The 24,190-nt window shown below is 42.0% G+C and overlaps 1 long non-coding RNA gene across 1 annotated transcript; it reads right to left on the bottom strand.

The window, feature by feature from the left end:
• Positions 1-1,916: 1,916 nt before the first annotated feature.
• LOC135178981 (uncharacterized) lies at positions 1,917-24,090 on the bottom strand. The gene is made up of 3 exons (XR_010303809.1): positions 24,025-24,090; positions 6,157-6,193; positions 1,917-3,898 (listed from the first exon to the last, which is right to left on the bottom strand). It is a non-coding gene; the product is annotated as an uncharacterized LOC135178981 (long non-coding RNA).
• Positions 24,091-24,190: the final 100 nt, after the last annotated feature.

The raw sequence follows: 24,190 nt of genomic DNA, 5'->3' as shown, positions 1-24,190 counted from the left end.
ATACCATAGAAAGAGAGAATACCAGAGATAAAAGCTCTAGCTCATATTGTTCCCTGAGGAAGTTCTAAGGAGCCAAGTTCATGGGCACAAAACAATTAAATGAGTAAGATACTGGAGTGGAGTTTTACATTTAATCAAAGTGCTAATTGAAATTACTTTGATAGTGGCTTTGCCACCCTCAGCAGAGGATACTCCATGTTACAAAGCTGCTACATTTAATCTGACACCAGTGACAGAAACCTGCAAACCCAGGGTCTGGCACATAGCTAATGCAGAAAGACAGAATTACCTCTGACCACATGGGACAGGAGCTGCCTTATCAGTCAAGCTGTATGTGTAGTTTTGCCTCTGTGGATAAGTTAATAGCCTCACATTAGGGATTAGTGCACATTTTTCATTCCTGGTTAATGACACATCAGTGTACTGGTATAAATGGTGTAATGTGTTAAGCAATGCATTCAAATCCCTGGATTAAAATAATTGGCACAAGTATTATGTATTAAAGTAGGCTGGTAGGCTAACTGCACTGTGGAGTCATGCAAATAGGTAAAACTGAAAGCAAAAGCATTTATGAAAGCAGTGGAAAAGCTGCATCACTGTCAATACATGCTATGGGACATGAGAATACAGGCATAGACATCTGCCCTATCAATACTAAAGGTCAGGGCTTAGAAGCGCTCCCAAGATGGCAATTTAGAGAAGCATGACAAAGCAAAGCATGAGCCAAAATGCATTGCATGCAAAAGGAAAGCAGCTGGGCTCATTGTTCAAGTGCAACCCCATCTAGCATTTGAGTTAGAGCTTACATGCTGCTAAAGCACCATTTCTGGAGTAGTCTTTTTTTCTGGCATGTGTTTTGTGGCTGGTTGGAAACCATTCCTTCTAGGGTTTGATTCTAAAAGGCTGTGCAGTGTGCAAGACAGTAGAGAACCCATCCCAAAGCCTCTGAGTTATTTCTGTTCTACTGGAAGCTGACATTACACTGACAATTATCTCATACTTGCTTTACACTTGCAGGTTTTCCCACTTGCTCATCTTAGGGACACAGCCCAGAGAAATGCAATTTTTTTCCTAGTCAATGGACTTTGTTGATTTGTGAAAGCATCTCTTAGGAGATTTGATATCTTTTAGCATGGTAATGTAGGCATAGTTTTTTCTGCTAGTGTCAGTTCCTCCAAAGACTGAAAAATTGACTTTTCTTTGCCCTCCCTTAATGTAGTTTGTCCTGCTACTTACTTTGTGTTTCTGCCTTGCTGGATAGAGAGGAATGTGTCCAGAGAAGGATGATGAAGCTGACGAGAGGCCTGGAACACAAGCCCTGTAAGGAGAGGCTGAGGGAGCTGAGGTTGTTTAGCCTGGAGGAGGCTCAGGGGGGACCTCATTGCTGTCTACAACTACCTGAAGGGAGGCTGTAGCCAGGTGGGGGTTGGTCTCTTCTCCCAGACAACCAGCAACAGAACAAGGGGACACAGTCTCAAGTTGCACCAGGGGAGGTCTAGGCTGGATGTTAGGAGGAAGTTCTTCACAGAGAGTGTGATTTGCCATTGGAATGGGCTGCCCAGGGAGGTGGTGGAGTCACCATCTCTGGAGCTGTTCAAGAGAAGATTGGATGAGGCACTTAGTGCCATGGTCTAGTTGACTGGCTAGGGCTGGGTGTTAGGTTGGAATGGATGATCTTGGAGGTCTCTTCCAACCTGGTTGATTCTATGATTCCATGTGACATAAAAAACAGAACAATTCAGCTGCACTTTCCTTTACCCTTTAGCCAGTAAAGAACTGAATGCTTCAAATTCCAGCATCATCTCTCTTTTCCTTATTTTATGGTCAACAAAATCTGCTGTAACCTACAACTGTTTAGAAGAGGTTATTGCATTAAATAAATGACAAAAGCACCCAGGCAGAGTGAGGAAAAGGCAGATCAACACATTTAATCTACAACTTGTCACCTTTTACAAATTGTCTTGAAAAGATGCTAATCAGACTGGCTTGTAACTCGCTTGTCTCTCAGTTTCTGCCCCATTAAACAGCATTATGGCCCTTAAAGTCTATTCCAGTTTCTTCTGCTTTGCACTTTCCCCCCTCCTCCCACCTTTGCCAATTTTAGTCCCACTGCTCTTGCTTCATCATTCCCATGCTAGGCTTCTTTCCCTTTAGCAGGACTCTGTTTTTTATTGTGGTTCCCGTGATCTGCTTTGGTGCTCAAAGTGTCAGCTTGTTTCTGAAATGATGTATCTGCTTGGAAGTGAGGATCCCTGCTCATCGAATTCCTGATGTAAGTGACTTAAACTCCATTTTTGTAGGGGCTGAGAGCCAGATCTTTTCTCTTCCTTTTTTCCTTTAATCTGCATGAAGAAACACAGGTGCCTCTCTCCCAGAGATGTGTCTTACTAAGCCAGAGGAAGCAGTACCTGAGACTCAGTGCTCAATTTGTGGGCTGCCACCTTTTGGAAGCTACCCAAGCAGGGCACAAGCTGATGGGCGCCGTCTTTGCCACCTTTCAAGTGAAGGTGGAGGGGCTTTCCCAGCAAGCTAGGGAGCAGATGGAGGAAAAAGGAACCAGACTTAATGGATGGTGCTGCCACCTTGGGAATACAGCTGTCAGCTAGAGGAATTAAGGGCACACATCCACTTCCATAGCAAGTGCAGAAGTCGGAATAGTACAGAATGACAAGTTGGAAGGGACCTCAAGGATCAAATGATGTAAAGTGAGATTATCTTGGGGACAGGGACTTGTGACAACCAATCCAATCTGCCTCTGTAAGGAAATGCATTTTGGTTCCTTTCCTCTCCTTGCAGACTTAGTTTTGCTTTGAAGTAGAGAGACAAATTCATTAGGGGCAAAAGAAAAATAAGGTGTTAGGAAGAGACTATTCTTATTAAACTATGGATTGGATCCTGTAGAACCTGCCTAGTGTCAAAAGCGCTGTGTTCTCTGCTAAGACTGAAAATATACCACACAAAAAGTGGCTCTTATTTACCTCTAAATGTGGCAAAACATTTTAAATAAAGGGCAAAATCCCGTCTGCTCTTTTTATTGCATTAGAAAAAACCCCACAGTGTGAACAGATAAAATGTTCAGGCACCAGATGAGAGCAGACAGAATCAATAAAATCAGAAGTAAAGCTGGTGTTTTATTGTGCTCTGGTGGATGGGTGAATTATACCTCTGAAACATATTTCACCAGCTTACTGTGTACAGGTTTGATGGCATGTAACACTTTCTGAAATTGCTGCCTGGCATTTGCTCAGCAGTGCAGGAGGCCACACCAGCAACAATAACCTGTGCAAAACTCTTTCAATGACCATTTAAAGAGCGAACCTGAGGTCTCTAATAGTGCTGTAATGACTGTATAAAGAATTACAGTACATTAACAATGACCCCAGGACACCCAGCAGGCCATCAATAAAATAAGCCACATGCCAGCTTTTTCTGAGTGCAGATAGATGAGTGACAAAGGGAGGGGCCAGAGTGTTAGGCAGAGGAAGAGGTTTTCTGGTCATAAGATCGTTAGATCATCTAGACTCAACACCTGGATAACACACAGTAAATAACCTCACCATGTGGCACTGGAATAGATCTTTGTGTGACCTCTATCTACCAAGTCCCCTATAGAAAGAAAAATCTGACACTTCCTTTGCTATGGTGTTTTGGGGATAAAATATGTGCACTGCTGCCTCCTGAATGAATTCAGCAGGTTTTGAAGATGTCTGCATCTGTCTTTAGGTGGTTAAATACTTTGGGGAATATGCCAGAATGACTTGACACGTTTACACCTTATTAAAAAGGATGAGCTGTGGGAACCAGGAATGCTAACTGTTAAAAAGAAGCTCTAGGAATTGATTTGTTCTTTGTGAGATCAGTCTTCAAGTGGTGACATATCATCCCTGGGAAAGATGTCCTGCCAAAAAAAAAAAAAGAAATGAAAAGAATAGAAGGGATTTTTTGGTAAGGCTGCTTCAAGTGATATAAATATTTTAACATGAGCATGAACATCTATTCCTAAAGGGAGTATTAACAGGAGAGCAGGGAATGTTGTGGCTGAAAGATAAAATGAAAAGATCCTGCATCACAGACCAGAGACTAACAGAGTGGACTTAGTGACTAAATTCAGCTGCATCTTCCAGCAGTTTAATAGTGAAGCTACTGTGCAGGAAAAAAGAACCAAATGCTTGTGCATCAAACAGCTGTATTGCAAACAGCTGTACTTCAGCTATGGACCAAGCATGGGTTCTCTAACTAGGATGTTGTCTGTTGGCAGTGGTTGAGAATCTGGGATGTGCTGAATCAAAGACCATGCACAGCCTCTTGACTTGCAGGCAGTCAAGACCTGTATGGTTTCTACCTCAAGCACAGTAACTTGAGGGTTGATGATTTCCACAGTAGAGAAATAAATGTTATTGCAAGCACTGCTGCATGGTTGGTTAACTAACTGCTGCAAGCAAATGTGGGCATCACAAATGGGGAACAAAGCTGACTTTGCAGATGTTAGAAGCACACATCTTCTAACAGTAGGAACTGTTAGAAGGTGGCAACAGTATTCTTAAAGTCTAAGTAGCTGTTGACAAATCCTCTACTTCACTAATTTTAATGACAAAACTAAATGTCACTTCATGAGCTTTGCTTTGTTTTTCACCCTGGATTTTCTAGGTTTGTGCATTCAGACCTCCTAGAGCAGGGGCTGGTGACCTCCAGAGAAGCAAGAAGTTGTTTTGCCTCTGGATGAGGCCAGAGATCCCACTTCCCATGAAACTGCTAATTGAAGAATGGGCTGGGATCCAGTCTCCTTCAGCATCATCAGGTAAAGATGTTTCCCTCCAGCACACAGAATTCTCCATTCCAAAACCTAAGGCAAAGTCTTTGTAATGGGGAAAAGATTGTAAAATGCTCGTGGTAAGTCTGTAACTAATTATACATCAGAGTAAATGCATATTTACTTATGGAAACACACAAACCTGGAAATACTATTGTAAGCATTCAAAGGCTAAAAATTAGGAAATAGCTTAAGAATTTAGGAGGAAAGATCCACTCACACGATGCTCAAATCTCTATCTATGGAAAAAAAAATTCATAGCATTTTCCCCAGTTCTTTGATCCATCAGGGGCCAAATGATTCCTTCTCATGGAGCACAAAGCAGATTGTCCTGGTAGGGCATAAATCCTGCTGGGCAGGTTTAACCCTGGCTGTCCTCATCCTGTCCTGTGGGGATCCAGGAGTGAGTAGATGAGCAAATAATGAGGGTTTCACCCCAGAAAAGCCTTGAGGGCTAGGGGGCTTAGCACCTCGTGTCTGGTGTCTTATGCTGCCCTCAAGGTGCCTGCATAGTCAGAGGAGGCAGGAACCTTCGAATTCATTGGCCAGAACAATGGTGCTAGTGCCTATTGGCCAGTTTGATTTCAAAGTCAAGTCTATAAAGGGGGATGATTTAGAAACCAGGCCTTTCTGCACCAGCCTTTCTGCATTAGCCTTTCTGTGTTCCGCTTTTCTGCACCAGCCTTTCTGCACCGTGCCTTTGTCTGCACAGAGCATCTCCTTGCTTGCAGCCACATTTATGCAGCCCACACTAGTGGCTTAGCAGCATCTCCTTCCTCCTCTGCCTGAAATATCTGTATTCTACCCTGGGATCATCGTGAGTTCGAAAGCATCTTTCATACAGGAGACTTAGTCAGGGACCAAAGGCGTCGTGAGTATATGCTGGAGTGAATGCCAAGACTCCATAGGCATCAGTTAGAACTTTTCCTGCTCTCGTGTTATCATTTTCCAAGCTCTGATTGTTTAAACTGTTTAATTCCATGCAATTGCTTCTTGTTGACTGAAAATCTAAAGAACCTCAGGGAATTTTTCCAATTTTTGAATATTAATCATAAAAACAATGCAGAAATTAATAGTAATAATCCATAACCAATTATTAATTTCTGATACACAGATACAGTGGATGAGAATGAGCTCTGCATTGCTGTGCAGCACAAATTTCTTCCCAGCACAAATTCACACATGATGAAATGAACCATGTAGACTAATTGGACTTTTTCTCTTCTGGACTTAGGGAGATTTGCAGACAGAAGATGGGAATTAAATAGCCTGGCTGCCAGAAACTTCCTCATGATGCAAAATACGCCTGGATCTCAACACTGCACAGGGTATCATCGCTTCCTTACTTGCAGCTAGTGAGTCCTCGCCTTGCAGGAAGATCTCCTAGAGACATGGAGTACAAAAGGAGGAAGGTAGGAAGCTCTGTCAGTATTTCATAGAATCAGCAAGGTTGGAAGAGACCTCCAAGATCATCCAGTCCAACCTAGCACCCAGCCCTAGCCAGTCAACTAGACCATGGCACCAATTGCTTCGTCCAGTCTTTTCTTGAACACCTCCAGGGACAGTGACTCCACCACCTCCCTGGGCAGCCCATTGGACAGGTTTTCAGGTGTCTTTTGTTCCCCCCACCCCCTTTTTTTTTGTTGGTTGTTGTTTTGTTAGGGTTTTTTCCTACTACAGAGTAGCATATGGCCACTTGTTAAATCTCAACAAAATTTCCAGCAGCAATGATGCTATTTGAGTCATTTAATAATCCTAATGGATAAGATGGGGGTAGGTGAGGTAGTTACAGTTTGTCTGCTTAATTTTCAGAGAATTAATTAAGAATCTCTGGGAAACAGTTTTCTAGCTAGAATAAAACCCACCTCATAACTGAAAAAAAAAGTTAATAATTAGATGGACTTCTGTGATAGATACATCCAGAAAATAAAAAACCTAAAACCCTCTCATGAACACAAAGACTGGGAAACTACAGCATGCTCCTGATCATAGATCATGCACAGTCAGCCTCATTTTTATGCCATAAACAACAGACTTCAAATTTTCCCTTCTTCATTTAACATGTATTTTTCCTGACAGAAAATAATGGCAGGAAAGAGGAATTGTACAGGTGCTCGCTCTCCTCTCGCTGCTGAGCTAGATCTTGGCACAGAAACAAAGTCTAAGGGAAAAGAAATCACCATATACACTTAAGCTTTGTGGTTTCCATAGAATCAGCCAGGCTGGAAGAGACCTCCAAGATCATCCAGTCCAACCTAGCACCCAGTCATGTCCAATCAGTTAGACCATGGCACTAAGTGCCTCATCCAGGCTTTTCTTCCAGGGACGGTGACTCCACCACCACCCTGGGCAGCCCATTCCAATGGCAAACCACTCTCTCTGAAGAACTTCCTCCTGACATCCAGCCTAGACCTCCCCTGGCACAACTTGAGCCTGTGTCCCCTTGTTCTCTTACTGGTTGCCTGGGAGAAGCCACCAACCCCCACCTGGCTACAGAAACATCCTGCATGGCCACACCACTGAAATCTGCAGGAATACTCTTGTCTTGGCCTTTCATCAAGCTGAGGAGCCATCAGGACATATGTTTTTTCCACTAAAAGCAAATATTAGGGAGCCTGTGGCAGGCTTTATATTTTAAGGAAGAAAAAAGAACCTAAAAATCCAAACACATATATTTTGCAAATTAAGTACCCTTTTGACATAGTTTATGTTTTGTTAAGGGCAAAAACCAAACAGACACATTCAGTTAATGACGTAACCTTCTCCACACAGCTGGAAAAAAAAGCCCCAAACATAAATATTTGGTAGACCATTTCACTTTTTGATACAGTTTATATTTTGCTCTAAGCAATACAACCTTCACATACACACTCTAGATCAACAAGGAAAAAGACAAATTTGCAAATGCAGAACACCAAAAGAGACTCATTTGTAAAAATAGCTGTGCCACACAATGGAATTGTAGAGCCCTGTCTGCAAAATGTCCTGATGCAGCTGTATGATAGATTTTCTGTGTGAATAGAAACAGAACTGAGCACACTAAAGAGCTCTGCACTCTGCTCCTCACTCCAGCCCTTTGTATCCCTGGCAGACACCTCCAGTGTGTCTGTGCAACACACTTATGCAGGACAGTGAGGGAGGTGAAGGGTGTCTGGGGAGGAAAGGCTCCAGAGGCGACACTGGAGAGCCTGTGTTAAACACCCAAGGGCAGGCTGCTGGCCCTGCAGCAGGGGTGTCTTGTGTGCAGCTCTTGGTGTAGCTAAAGCCTTGTCCTGCCTGCTACAGTGACCTGCAGCATGCTTCCCGCTGCTGAGATCATCTGATCATAGAATCAGTCAGGGTTGGAAGGGACCACAAGGATCAGCCAGTTCCAACCCCCCTGCCATGCCCAGGGACACCCTACCCTAGAGCAGGCTGCCCACAGCCTCATCCAGCCTGGCCTGAAACACCTCCAGCCATGGGGCCTCAACCACCTCCCTGAGCAACCCATTCCAGCCTCTCACCACTCTCATGCTCAACAACTTCCTCCTCACTTCCAGGCTGACCCTGCCCACCTCCAGCTTTGCTCCATGAAATACTCAGCTGCAGGAAGGGAAATACCTGTGCTGTCTTCTGCTTCTCCTGCAAAACTTCCTTCTTACTGCATCTCTCTTAACCACTGTTACACAGCCAAGGTGAGTACTGGCAACCACAGGAGGAAAAAAATGAGCAGGACATCCCAAAGTGATGTGTCTAGAGATCATACCACGATCACAGCAGGATGTCCTCTCTGCAGTAATGCATCCATTCCTCACTTCAGCCGCTTCTGGCTTGTGGAGATGAATTTTCACTTTAAGGAAGCACTTGCTTCCTGATAGCTTTATTAAAAAGATTAATGTTGAGTCCTTTCCCCCCCCCCCCCTTCATATTTATATTATCATGCAATAATTTATTATTATAGAAATTCCTTAATGATATCAAAAGACATATAAAAGATTTATGAGGAATTAAAATGGTCCAGCATAATCCAGTAATTGAGTTTCCAAGTTCTACTTGAAATTCATGGCTGTTGAAATTTAATCTATATGATCTGATCTAGCATGAAATTTTGGCTTCTCTACAGCAGAAAACCAGCTTAGAGAGAGCTGTTTTACGGCATGTGGGGAGTAGTTAATTTTTTGATGGACAGTTAAGAGACCATTGATAACATCTATACAACATCATCTCTACCTCCAAAACACCCAACAAAGTAAACAGTTATGGCATTGACAAAGGTGAGAAATTGGAATGCCTTCTAAAACTCTGGGCTGATAGGTACCCACATCAGAAACTAAAGGTCTAAGCATTTTGCTGGTTCCACAACACCAAAGCATGCATTAGAGGCTATAATAATGTGAAGGACTATCGTGTTTGCTCCTGCATGTACGAGAGAAGCTCAGATGAATAAGGCTCTGCTGTGCAGATGGATAACTTGATTTGCTTGGGCAGTTCTTCTGCAGTAGCACTCTATTAAAGGGCTTTACTTTGCCAAAGCACCATGATGTACTTTCCTAACCTAGCAAAAAAACTTTACACACCAAAACACTCTCCAGGAGGGCTACCTTAATACTGGGTAATAACATTAAGTAATTGCTTTACAGCTATAGAAATGTGTTTATCTCCAACATAAATTTGAACCTTTATTCATCACTTGAGATCCTGCCATGAATTAGTCACGTTCTAAGAGCCGAGTCAACAGCCGGAGCATCAGTAACCCTTCAGAGACCTACCGGGTGGGGAAGGATGCAGTCTACCTTGACAGAAGCTGACCTGTTTGACATTGGCCAGGACTATAAAAACTATGTAAAGTGCATTAAATAGAGAGCTGTGAGAGTTTAATATCTATGGTAAGAGCCTCCTCTTTACTCAGGGACTGTATTTTACTGCTGGGAAAAATAATAAAAAGAAGTGCAATTAATGATTTATCTCCCATGAACAATTTGTAGGAAGAGACATCTAGGTGACTTTGATTGGGAGAGTGAAAAAACCAATGACATCTAAGTGTGGAGCAAGCCTCATGATGAATACAGGTCAGCTGCCAGATTTAGAAGAGAAAATTAGAAATGTTGAGTTTTAAAGTTATTTGTTCATTTTTTAACTCTGGTAATGTTCAATAGTTATTTGAAGTCATCTTTTTTTTGTTGTTGATTCTTCTCAAATATCCCAAGTTTGAAGTGTTGGCTGACCACAGAAGCACAGAAATATTCAGGTTGGAAAAAGATCACCTCAGGATCACCAAATCCAGATGATTATAAGGTTCTCCCAAAACCATATCCCTAAGCACCACATCCAAATGATTTTTAAACACATCCAGGGTTGGTGACTCAACCACCTCCCTGGGCAGCCCATTCCAATGCTGACTGCTCTTCCTGGGAAAAAATGCTTCCTAACATCCAGTCTAAACCTACCCAGTCACACCTTGAGGCCATTCCCTCTTGTTCTATCACTATTTAACTTTGAAAAGACAGCAACACCAGCCTCTTCAGGCTACTTTCAGATAGTTGTAGACAGCAATGAGGTTTCCCCTCAGCCTCCTCTTCCTCCAGCTAAACAGCCTCAGCTGCCTCAGTCGCTCCTCTTAAGATTTATCATAGAATGAAGCTCATTGGAAGAGACCTCCAAGATCATCCAGTCCAACCTAGCACCCAGCCCTGTCCAATCAACTTGACCATGGCACTAAGTGCCTCTTCCAGTCTTTTCTTCAACACCTCCAGGGAAGGCAACTCCAACACTTCCATGGGCAGCCCATTCCAATGCCAATCACTCTCTCTGCCAACAACTTCCTCCTAACATCCAGCCTAGACCTCCCCTGGCACAACTTGAGCCTGTGGCCCCTTGTTCTGTTGCTGTTTGCCTGGGAGAAGAGACCAACCCCACCTGGCTACAACCTCCCTTCAGGTAGTTGTAGACAGCAATAAGGTCCCTCCTGAGCTTCCTCTTCTCCGGACTAAACAACCTCATATCATAGTAATCAGAATATTCCTAAATCTGAGGCAAGGAATAAATATCCATACACACCATTGGAAAATAAAAGAAAAAAGGTTTGGATCCTTTTGTAATGTCTGAACACTGAGAAATTCTTGCTAAATCTCCAATTTTTGTTAAATATAATTGACATGAGGAAAGCACAAACTTATTTTTGTTCTCAGATGGAAGGATCCTTTGCAGGACCTTGAAATAAAGCAGTAATCAGGTCTGGAGGAAAACAATTCGATTACTAAACTATATTTGACATTAAAGGAAACATTAAACTTGTGATTGTTAAAATATCAGGCAAACTAAAAAGGTAACCGAGGTGCCTGAGATCTCTGAAACAGTAAGTTTGGACCATTTTGAGACTTCTTGTAAATCAGGACACATTCTGAAATTACAACTTAGAAGTTCTGAAAGTAATATTCAGAAACTTTGTCATCTGAGAATATGTGGGGGAAGAAATAATGAAAGATTCCTTTGTAATAAGTGAAAGATTTGGCTATTTTCTTGAGGTTGGAGTAGATGATCCCTGAAGTCCCCTCCAGCCTGAGCCATTCTATAAAACAAACACAGGTGAGCAAGAGAAGAAAAGAAACTAAAATGTTCTTTGAAATATTCCTGGCACAGATGGGTATCACCTTCAGCCACTTGATTATTTTCTTGCTGTGGCACATGTTATAAGTTTGAAATTTATCTAGACAGTGACTTTGGGTCCTTTTGTCCTGAGTTACAGATCATTCACTGAGCTCCAAACTGGGAAGACTATTCAAGTGACCTGTGCTGGTAAGATTGTGGTTTAACTTCAACACCCACAAACCAATATGAACCATTTACAAAACTGAACATTTTCACTGGCAGAAAAAAAAATGTTCTGTGCTATTAAAAAAAAAAATCACTTGCCAAATTTACTCCTGTTGAATAGGTGCCAGGGAAATGGAATAGAGAGAACATGAACTGGACATGCCTCACTGTGGCTGTGATTTAGTTGGGTGGGTTCCGGAAACAAATAATAGTCCACATCAGGGTGAATATATACATCAGCCTGCTGCATTTATATACATTGTGCATTAAAGAATTAAAACACCAAGCCCCTGTAAATTATGTAGTGGGTGTTTAATAGTGTAGGAATAAAAAGAGTTTGTGCAACTGTGTAATTTCACATACTGTTATAATCTTTGTTTTTCTAGCAGTTAAATTCTAGTGATGGTAAGTAAAATATAAAGAATAAGGAAAATGTGGGGAGGGTTATTCTTGTTAGTCTTATTAGTCTTTCAGAAGTCATCCTTCTAAGTATAGAGTAGTAACGGGACTACTACTACTTGGCAGTAAACTATAATTACTATGGCAAACCTTTGGTGTCATGAGTGTCCTCAGCACATTGCTCAGAGGGATTTGGGTGGAAATATGGAAAATGTTCATGTGTGTGGCATGCTGGTACCATATCTGGTGCTGTTATCAAAAGAGAACTCACAAGGCAGAGAGTCTGCTGCCCTGCTCCAGTTCAGGCTCAGAGGGCTCCGAAGTAGGCTGAGTGATGTTCCAACAGTAGCACTTTGAAACGGTTGCAGCTCCTTGGGACTGGATGATGCACTACTGTCTGTACAGCAAGGACACTTTGTCAGTGTCAACACTGACCTGGCCAGTGTCAAAATGAATCTTTCATGTGTATTTTTAGTGCCTGTCCCTTGGAGATGTTAAACCTTGGTGGCTTGTGATCAGATATATAAAGTCTCCCTTCCCATCTCTTTTACATCAGCGTAACTATACGATATTATTTCTGAGCTCTAGCGGGAGAAGTGTGAAAAGAAGCATTCCCCACGAGTGAAATTCCAATTTAAGTGTAGCCTTGTGTGCAGCCACTTATTCATATGAATTAGATGGATAGGCTGGGTGTAAATCCAGGTGGAACCATGCCACTAATCCATGAATGTGTCGCACTCCCGAGAGAAGAAAGACTAAGCCTAGAGAGCTGACAACCTTATCAAAGCGTTCCCATTCTGGCATAATCTTTTAGAAAAAAAATAAATCACCCCCCATCTTTTTGTAAATTGACCTGTAAGTTACTGGCAGCAAATCAATGGGAGCCAAATGAAAAATAATCATGCACTAACAACGCTGGGTATTATCTTGGACCCCTGCTGAAAACTTGGAACAACGATCAATATGATAAAGATGTGGTGCTGTTACTTTTCTACACAGAAATGACACCATGACTTACTGACTTCCAAAGGTGGCTCTAAAGAAAACCAAACCCACCTGCCAAGAAATGAAAAGATAAATCCAAACAGTAAACATTTCCTTGTTTGTTTGCCTCTTGCTTTTCCCCCAGACTTAGGTTAATTTGAGATGGAATTATGGAGAGTAGTTTGTTGTCGCTTGGAGGAAAAGCAAGATAAAGAGTCAGCCCAGGAAACTCAATGGATGAAAACTCTCTTGCCAACAAGAGGAAGCTCCATCTAAACTTGAGGAGGAACTTCTTTACCTTGAGGATTCTAGAACACAGGAACAGGCTGCCGAGAGAAGTGCTGGAGTCTCCATTTTTGGAGGCATTCAAAACTTGTGTGGATACCATCCTGTGCAGCTTGTTCTGGGTGACGCTGCTGTGGCAGAGGGGCTGGACTAGATGACCTCCAGAGGCCTCTCCCAACCCCTATCATCTGTGATTCTGTAAGAAGAACATGAAATCCAGTTGTTCCCATGAAGTGCATAGGTGCACTTATTTTGTTTAGCATTTAATTTCAGGTTTTACCTCTCCATTTTTCCTTTTGGATCTGCTGACCTTCTCTATGACAGGACATTTGTTAATTAAAACAAGCAAGCTCTTTGTTAATTAGAATGAAGATGGTGCTTTGAAAGAGGCTTGCCCTCCCTCTTTAAAAACTTGTCTCATTTATAGAGTGGGCATTGAAAATCAGTCAGTTGGTTTTCTGTAGGTGTTTTGCAGAATTGTGGTACAGAAGAGAAAGTGAAGAGCAGGAAAAGGAAGAAGAACATCCAAAGGAGAGACAGGAGAGGAGAAAAAGCACTAATGGACAACAGGCACACAGAGACAGTCATGTTTAGGAGGATTACCTGAAGCTCTGATTGAATCCATTCAACCAATCAGGATATTCAGAGGAGTAAAGAATGTTCTGTTTGAAACCTTCCAGAAGAGAACAGTTACAGTGCACACTGAATGGCTGCATCCACTCTTCCCCACAACACCACAGCAGAGACTAAGAAGAAATAATTTTTAATGCCACACTCATGGCACCAGCCAATGAAGTCAATACTAAAATGCCAAGAACTACCAGGTAAGTAATTAAGTATTAATCACTACTGTTGCTTTTTTTACCTCTGCGAGGGTTTTAAGCTGCTATTCAGACAAAACTTTATGTTGATGATTCTAAAATGAGTCATAAAATTCAGCAGCAATGAGAGAGGGAAGAAAGAACTGAAGGAGAAGTGTTCCACCTACACAAGGGCTCTATTTGCATGAAACAGTTTTGCCATTGCAATTTTTTCTCTTGCCAGTACAAGGCAAATAGTTGTCTCACCTATTACACTACCCACAGCCACCTCGTTGCAAGGGTTTTGTAAATAAAAGCCTGGGAAGCTTGTGGCAACTCATGCATGCCCAGAGCTATGCAAAGTAACTTCCACAATCAATGCAACACGGTAACCCTTCCATCTCACTTCTGTTTTCCTTTTGGATTGCTAAGTGCAGAGTGGAAATAAAAATGCCTTGAAAGGCAGCCAAAAGCCTACAGCTTTCAGATTTCACTTCATGTTCAGAGCTCTATCACGATTTCATATGGATAACTTCTTAGCTTAGAAATTCTCCCCCACTGCTTACAGGTACAAAGTCATTCATCTCCATGTGCGTGCATTGCTGGAAGAATTGCTGGTGGACCTGGGAGAGATGATGGAAAACAAGTTCACCTTGAGCCAGCAGTGTGCTCTCACAGCCAAGAAAGCCAAAGATGTTCTGCAGTAAACATGCCCAGCAGGTCGAGAGAAGCTCTCTCCCTGTACTCTGCCCTGATGAGGGCCACACCTGGAGCTCTATCACAACTTCATATGGGTAAGTTCTTAGCTTAGAAATTTCCCCCTGCTTACAGGTACATTTAAAGTCATTTATCTCCATGTGGGTGCATTGCTGGAAGAATTGCTGTGGACTTGGGAGTGATGGTGGAAAACAAGTTCACCTTGAGCCAACAGTGTGCTCTCATGGCCAAGAAGGCCACAGATGTTCTGCGGTACATGTGCCCAGCAGGTCGAGAGAAGCTCTCTCCCTGTACTCTGCCCTGATGAGGGCCACACCTGGAGTATTGTGTCCAGCTCTGGGCTCCCCAGTTCAAGAGGTACAGGGAACTACTGGAGAGAGCCCACTGAAGGGCCAGTAGGATGAATAGGAGACTGGATCATCTCTCTTAAGAGGAGAGGGTAGGAGACCTGGAGTTCTTTATCCTGGAAAAGTGCAGACTGAAAGAGGATCTTATCAATGCTTATCAACATCTAAAGGGTGAAGGTCATGAGGACTGGGCTGAGCTCTTCTCAATGGTGACTAGTGCTAGGACAAAAGCCAATGGGCACAAACTAGAGCATGGGAGGGTTTTGCTTGAACTTAAGAAGCATCTTTCATGTGAGGGTGCTGGAGCCCTGGAGCAGGCTGCCCAGAGAGGTTGTGGAGTCTAAACCTGCCTGGACATTGTGATCCTGGGCAACCTGCTCTGGGTGACCCTTCTTTAGCAGGGGTTTTGGACAAGATGATCCCCAGAGGTCCCTTTCAACTCCTACCATGCTGGGACTTCATGCTTCTATGAATTTTCAGTTATTTCAATATTAATCCTCAGGCCATGGTGGATCAGAGTTCCTCACACAGCTATAGCCAGAGGACAGGCCACCACCTATGGGATGACAGTCTCCTGTTTCTCCCGTTCAGAGCTGTAAAGACTTTGAATTCCTGCATCATAACAGGTAGTGAAGATGTTGGAAGTTGCTGCTAGAAGAACCTCTTTGGGTTACAGTAGGGTTCTTCCACCTTAATGCTCTTTTGTTAGAAAACAGTCTTTGCATGGATGATTTGTTGTTGTTCTTCTTCTTCTTTTTTTACAGCATCTGCCTCTCTGCTTTAAATGGAGTTTGTTGCAAATCAGAAACCCCCCAAAACTCAAAAAAAAAAAAAAAAATTAACTCTCACTTGGGGGATGTTTTAAAAAAAAGTAAATCCAGATTCTTAGTGGGAAATAAAATGAAGTTTTTCAGACAGCTGCAGTGAGCACCTGTTTGCAATGTTTTAGAACAGAAGCATCCCAGTGTTTCTTCCAGATGTGTCAAACTGATTGTTGCATTGTTTCGAGCCTTCTGTTCTCTCTTTAAGTGCTGTCACTGTGAAATCTGATGGGTTAAGGATGAGGAGATACTTCACTCTGAGGTTATCTTTGCCTGCCTCTCTGTGCAGACAGGAGACAAAGCCACGCTCTTATCGAGGATACGCTTTGCCATCAAAGCAGGGTGCTTCCATATCCTGCTGGACATCAGGGAATTTAATAGAAGTAACCAGATGTCTATTTTGTCAGTGATAATGGCATAAATGCACCCTTGAGTCCTCTGGCTGGAGGATTTGTTGGGAAGGGGAGAGGCTGAACATGCTTAAATCTGTTTTAGGTGAAAGTCCGTCACTGGACATGCTTTAAATTGTTATAGGCAAAAGTCCATCACTGAAGCTTTGCCAGATGAAGGAAGGGAACTAATGTCTTACCCAGACAGAAGCTTCAGGTACATGCACCAGTGACAGTTGCAGTTGTGGAACAGGACTAGAAACCAGTGCCTATTTCCTCTTCCCTACTTGTGTTAACCTCTCCCAGCACAGGCAGTTCAGTTTTTTTCCTGCTGGACTTGAAACAGTGAAAGAAAAGGGATAGGTTGGAGTATGGATAAGTAAAAAACATGCACTAGAACTGACAGTTTCCATTGAAAGAAAAACAGGAAAATGTATCCTAGAAGTACTTGTTTCTACAGTCAGGGCTAGGAATTACTTTGCTATGCTAAATCAGAGCTAGATATATGTGCAAAGACAATGAAACCAACTCCCTTCATCTGCCATAAAAGTAACCAGTGTTTTAGTTTTCAGTTCCTAGTAGGTTGCTAAATCACACAAACTATTTCTTGTTGCTTTCATTTTTTTTCACTGTATTTCTTAGCTGCTGTATTTTTTTTATATGAATTATGCTCTGTCAGGGCAGCCTAAGCTCAATGTACCAGGCAGAGTTCAACACTTGCCTGCCCCAAAGTGAGAAGAAACAAATTCCTTTTGAAATCTTTCATAGGATACAAAATTGACAGCACATAATTCCTACAGCTGGGGTATCCCTGGCTCTTTCAGCACTCTGGCATAATGCTTTAAGTCAAGTGGAACAGCTCCTTAATTAGGATTTTTTGTGCTCAGGTGTTAATATTAAAAGCCTACTTAGTTGTAATGTGAAGCAAAACAATGATAAATCAAGCAACACAGAGAAACCCAAGGAAAGCCAGGGAAGGGAGGGAAAAAACCCAAACCAGGATATCAAAGCCAATTTAGAGTGAAAGATTTGGAAGCAGTTCTGAGCTGTCTTGATTTTTGGAGAAATGTCAAGAATATATGGGTAAAAATATCACAGTTATAAACAAAACCATGCTGCCTGCTCTAATTAAGCAGTACAAGAGGAAAACTTCCCTTGCTTCACAGTGTACATTCCTTGTCTCTTTGGTTAGCTATTAATAAGGCCTGGAGAACTGGAAAGGTGCAATGGTCTAGAACTTAGACTACTCTGCAGCCATGGGAAGCAGGGGACTCAAGAGACAACTCAGTATGAGCTAGCTGCAAATAGTACACTTTCTTGAGGCAATACAGCAGCTTATGTGCTACTTGGAAGGGGTGTGCATAACTAAGTTTGAGATTGGTACTTGTGGAAAGTACAGATTGGCTGAAGGTTATGTGTGTGGTACAGATAGGTTAACTTTACAATAACAAGCTGTAGAGTCAGCCCCCTGCGACTGGCTGGCTCTGCCTCCTGCAGATACATGTAGAGGGGTGCCACCCACTGCCTGGTTTCCCGCCTCCAAGATGGATTCAAGGACACTTTGCAGTGCAGGTTGATCATTCTTATCAGTTTGTGTCCTGTTAGCAAGAAATCCTTCCACACTTCTCTCGATCTTAAAAATCATTGCAGGGATTTGTATTTTGTGTTGGAAAAATGGGAATATTTGAACTGGATTTTGAGACCTCTAGGTTTAGGAAAAGGCATTTATGTTTTGCACATAAAACATGAACTCAATTTATCTACAGAAAACATTAGAGATGTAGAAGAGCTTGCAGTGGCCACAGGTTATTTGGCACTGAAATCCAGTGATGACAGTATGAAGGTGTAGGTCAGAGATATTTTCATGGCAATGTAGCGCTTTGAAAGTGTTTTCCAAGGAGAAGATTCTTCATTGCAAGCCTCATGCATCGAGTGTCACATCTATTGGTAACACACAGGTCATTCTGAATTAGATGCCTCCCCACAGAATAGGTGGAGAGCTGAGGACTTCTTTTAAATTGAGCTGCAAAGCAGTCAAGCTCACTTGCAACAGAGTTTGTCAGCCTCAGAGAAAAATGTTCACCTTTATATCAAGATACTGGGAGGGGAAGAGCAAGGGAAGATGTTTTCTGAAAACATTTGTCCCCAAACTTACTTAAGCACCACTGCTGCAGCCCAGTGTTGGGTAGGTGAGAAGCACTGTATAAAAATCAGAATCTGAAATGAGGACCCAGGGAAAAACTCCTTTCATTGAGTTTATTTGCAGTCACTCAGAATGAAGATTCTTAATCCCTAACGTAAACCTGGAGGGAACATAATTTGTCTTTAAGAAGACTTGAAAGCTAATGCAATGCAAGCTGAGTATTTTGTGTTTTCATTGTGTGAGGTGAAAAGAGGAGCTGGATTAAATTGCTTTCAGTGGGTAGTTTAGAGAGGTGATGTAGCTGCAATTCTTTTGAGTGAGTCAAGTGCCACAGTGGTTCTCTTTTAATAAAAGACAGCTTATGGGGTACAGTGACAAATGACAGAAATATGGCCACATATTAGTGGGTCTATGATACTTTGATTGTGTTTGTTTGATGCACCTGAAGTAGGGATTTCATTATGGTAGACGTATATAAAGCAATAGCTAAAGGAATCGGGACTTAGAATCATAGAATCAGTCAGGGTTGGAAGGGACCACAAGGATAATCTGGTTCCACCCCCCCTGCCATGCTCAGGGACTCCCTAACCTAGATCAGCCTGAAGCACTTGCTCCTCCAGCTTCTTCTAGGACTGGACATTTGTTTTCCTTTTGCTATTCCTAAAATGCAGTCTTTCCCAAATGTAGAGTGGAATTGTTTGGTTTTAGCTTCCACCCTCCACTTGCAGTTCTTACTGTGCCCAGGTCTTGCTACAAACTACCTTTCCCTCAGTTTGTGATGAAGAAGGACCGGAGGAAAATGATCCTTTCTGACAGGATCATTTTCTATGCTGTTCACCTCATTATTTTTCCCTTTGCTGGGTCTATCTTCTCTACTGCATCAAACAAAAGTTATTTATTATCACTTTTGAGGTCTAGCAGAATTTAATCCAAACTCATTACCATCCAAAGTTGGACTTTCTTTTCTGGTCAGTGGCAGGCCTAGTTTCCAGCACCCATGTTTTGCTGTTACATTACAGCTGACCATTTATTTCCTGTGCTTGAGTTCTCTACCTCTTTGGTAGAGGGTAGTGGACAGATGGTAATGAGAACCAGTGCTGGGGCATTAAACACCTTGGAGTGGACACAGCCTCTTGTTACCAGTCTGAGAAGTGGTTTGCACAAAGTACTCCTAGTCCTCCCAAGCTGAAGCATTACAGATAAAGAACAGGGAAATAGGAGAGTACAGTGGATGTGCAATATGTAAATATTTTCTTAATAGCATTGTTCCACATGAAATGGTACCCCAGTGACATTATGTACTGATTCACGAGAAAAATCAGGACAGCAAGGCTAAAAGTGGAAGGGGCAGGAGTTGCCAAATGTGTTTCCAACCAAAATGAGGACTGCAGTGTGCCAGGATCTGATGTTCACACTCTATTAAGATATTTGTCTCTTTAAGGCACTCATATCTGATTTCTTCAGCCATCAGAAGTCCTTTCATTAACTTCAGAGTGGTTTGGAAGAGGCCCTGAGGACTTATGCATCCTCTTTGAGAAGTTTTGAAAATTATTCATTGCAAGGTAAGCCAAACCAAGGTGTTTTCTGCAAACGTTTGGCAGCCATCAGTTTACAGGAGGATGAGCGTAGAGCTTAAATTAACCCTCTTGATAGAGGGTCTCAAGCCGAGGCTTCCCCAGCGACTAATACAAAAGATGAATTCTCAAACAGCAGATGCAGGTGACAAGATAAGAAGCCCAGCACATCAGGTAAAAGATATAAATGGATCCATCTGTCAGCAGTTACTTTATGAGTGAATTGCTCTCAATTATGTTAGAAACAGCATTTAATGAAATATGATTTTAAAGCACTACATGGAGGAAGAAAATGTGCAAAGTAAATTCCTGACATAATGAAAAGTGGAAAGAGTGATAGATTCTGCTATGATAATTGGCAAACAGAAGGCAGGAGTTTGATAGAGGTGACAGTAGAACAGCTTTTGGGGTATCATTTAGCTGGGGCAGCAATCTTCTAATCATATGTCCAGCCTGTCTTCAGAGGTAATTTTCAAGGTAAGAGTCCAGATGAGAAATAGAAGTGTTAGGTGACAATTTCACTGATGGCTGCAAAGAAATGTCCATTACTTTGCCTTCTTGCCACACGAGAAGGGACCAGCCATGTATCAAACGGTGGCTCAGGCATCAGAGAAAAAATGGAGTTAGGGTGTCTGAATTTAAATCCTTCACACGGTTCACGTGCAGTCCTTTCTCTTATGGCAGGAAGTCAGTGAGCCCGAATTAAGTGGCTGGCAAACATTTTTTGTCTTCTCAATTTCTTCTGGGTTTTGAGGTTTCGGTTATTTGTAGTTTTCTCCTTTGGTAGTTATTATCTCAGACATCAAGACAGAACAACTGAGATAACAAGTCCCGGTTCAGAAGGGAAGCTGTAGATATGTCTGGCTGTGAAGGCTGTACTGACCTCAAGTGAGCAAGGACTATAATAGATCTGTTTAGTAGGCATGGTGTGTTGGGTTGACAGTTGAACCTAATGATCTTGATGAATAAGAGAGGTCTTGTCCAACCTTAACAAATCTGAGAGTTAAGAAACGCTCTAAGATTGGAAATACTTTAATCACAGGACTATCTGTACTCTACAATCTTGAGGCTGGTTGGGATGAAGGCTGCTTAGATGCCTCATCTGCGGCATTCTACATAACAACAGATGTGTTTGCAGGTATGTCTTAACATAGAATTTAGGAGCTTCTCAGGTTTATACCTGGAGAATAATTTGAATGTCTATATAATATATTCTACCCTGAATTAATGATATGGTCCAGGCTATTTTCATCCTCTTGTTGCTTTTGTTTTGGTGTAAGAGGGACATGGACTGCACAGGTAACCCCACATCTGCTGAATACAGGTCTGATGTGGTTTTGGAGGCTCTTAAAGCTCTTCTCATGGCTGACATAGGAAAAGGGACAGAGAACACAGAGTGTAGAAACCTAGTTAAATCATTAACTATGTGAGCACTGATATGAAGCATCATCAATCAGATAAACATAAAGGAGGTGGGTTAAGCTTGAGAGGGTCTTGAAACACTCTTACGGTGAAGAAGAATTCTGTATTCAAAGATGAAAACATCAGAGACTCCAGCCAAGAATGTGACCCACAACTAATGCCAGGTGGATGAAAGGTAGAGAGGTCAGAATGAGTAAGACGTTGACCTTCCTCGCAAAGGTGCCAAAAAGCAACCACCAAGTGGCAATGAGCATGCGTAAAGAGGTGGACATTATGGTAGTGAGTTCCAGGAACTGATTGTAATAACTCCACCTATTCACAGAACTAACTGTAATAACCCTACCCCTCTACTGAATATGTATGATTTCGTGGCACAAATATTTTACCTGAACAAGGTTGAAGTTGTGCAAAGGCTTTGGACTTCCCATTGTCACTCAATGCTGATTAAACACGCTCTGCGTGTTGTGAGGTCTCATTTTCCGTCAGTCACAGCCTGGCTGGTGGAGGATACCACCTTCTTAAGGAAAAGCAGGCACCAGCCTTGAAAGTAGGATTTCATAATGCTGAATTTAAAGTTGTTATTAGAACACTGGAATGGGCTGCCCAGGGAGGTGGTGGAGTCGCCGTCCCTGGAGCTGTTCAAGGCAAGACTGGACGTGGCACTTGGTGCCATGGTCTAGCCTTGAGCTCTGTGGTAAAGGGTTGGACTTGATGATCTGTGAGGTCTCTTCCAACCCTGATAATACTGTGATACTGTGAACTACCATTACTTTCATGAATACACAAATACTGACTTAATTACTACAGCTCTTTGAGATCAGCTAAATTCTGAGCAGTATTTCATTGACTGATTTGTGTCAGAAATCCGCATGTACAAACTACATTCACCAATAAAGGAGGTTCGGGTATGACATAGGAGTTATTGCTGTTGTTAGTGCAATGTTTTCTGCTTTCCTTTTTTTGTTGTTGAGGATGTTGTACACCAAACCATATATCTCCCATGGCTTTCCTGAAACATCTGCTGCCAGAAAGTTTGCCTGAAAGTTGTGATGATGGATGATTTTTTGACAGGTAATTGCAATTCAGATCAGATGCAGACAGATTTAGTACCTGGAAGCTCCCAGTTTATTAAAATCACCATTGATTTATTTAAGTACCCCCCCTCTCTTTTCACCACCACTCAGAAATTAATCACTGGGGTATGGTGTTCAGGACTCACCCAGCTGCTCATAATATGAAATACATCAGTTTCCTCTAACTTTATCTAGTTCTTAGCACTTCTTAAGAACCTATCACCACAGTGTCTAGTCACCACCAAACAGCCAGCATAAATCTTTCACCTAAAGCAGAAGGAAATGCTACAACCCCTGCTAGTTACCTGGATAAAACTCTTCAGGCTTATTAATGCATATTAAGTGTCACCACTGTCTATCACACCTATGAAAATTATGTTTATCTTTTTCTTAGATGGGTAACTGACACTGCAGTAGGTGCAGAGTTGCAAAACCTGGCCAAAACCTCTTTTCACATCCTAATGAAGTTCACTCCTGTGGTTGCTTCTACTTCAGCCACTGCTAGAGAAAAAGGTGGGTAGAAAATGCACTGCTGAGCTCTGTTTTGTGTCCATACATTCAGTTTGACTACTTGAACTCCATGGGTTGTGATTTCTTATGTTTGGCCCACCTGTCTGTGCCATTATGGGAGGGAGAAATACAGCTGTGTATGCTGTGATCCACCTCAAGTTACTGGAAGGAAAGTAAGGAGTAATATTTTTACCAATATTGATTCACCACTTAATGACACAGGCTGCTGCGAAAGAATTACTCTGGCAGGGTTTTCCAGTTATGAATGCTCATCAATTTTGCAATGATTTAAAATATAATATACAGAATATCACTCTTTTGCTTATAAAGAGTGGTTTAAATTTTTAGTAAGCTTTAAAAAGAAGCCTCACAGTGTTTCTGACAGAGCTGGTTCTAGGACATCAGTATGAGGATACACCTCTATTGGAAAAAAGAAAGCTTTATAGGGAGTGAAGATTTATAGAGGTGTTCTGCTGATTCATGAAGACTGGATATGGAAATTAATTTCTGGAAGCCACTCAGTGATGAAATATGGAACATAATGCATTTGTCTGTGAGACAAATATGTATGTTGGCTGATTAAAGAAGATATATGGATTTCTGGGAGAAAAAAAAAGCAAAAGAAAGGAATCAGTCCCAGGAGGAAAGCAGCTAATTATAAACTCAGCTGGAAATTAAATGTGTCTGTTGGATAACTCTATAATTGTTTCTACACAATATTCATCTCTAATGTACTGCACGTGTTGTGACACAGACAAAATCAAGTCAGGACTTTGTATAGAGGAACCTGGCAATGTTTCAGGACGAAACTCATGAACTTTCTGCCTTGCAACAATAATTGATACTGCACTGCACTCCACATCCAACGTGCATGGGTATGGCATGAAGAAGAGCATCACATTCTTCCACATTGTCAACCAAAGACTTCCAGAATCTGGTGTTTGTTTTGTTGCCTTACCTTCTTCTCAAGGCTGCTGAGATCCTACATCAGTTGGGGATGAGGTATGTCCATGTCACCAACGAGGAAGGTTTAAGACAAACTCAAGATGAATTGTATAACAAAGAAGAAGAGTTAACCAAGGACTCCAAATACCATTTTAAACCCTTCAGTCTATTTTAGATAT

This window comes from Pogoniulus pusillus, chromosome 10, assembly GCF_015220805.1.
Source record: "Pogoniulus pusillus isolate bPogPus1 chromosome 10, bPogPus1.pri, whole genome shotgun sequence".
NCBI classification, from domain to species: Eukaryota; Metazoa; Chordata; class Aves; order Piciformes; family Lybiidae; genus Pogoniulus; species Pogoniulus pusillus.
The sequence above is the reverse complement of the archived record's forward strand: the minus strand, read 5'-3'. Positions and strand labels throughout refer to the sequence as shown.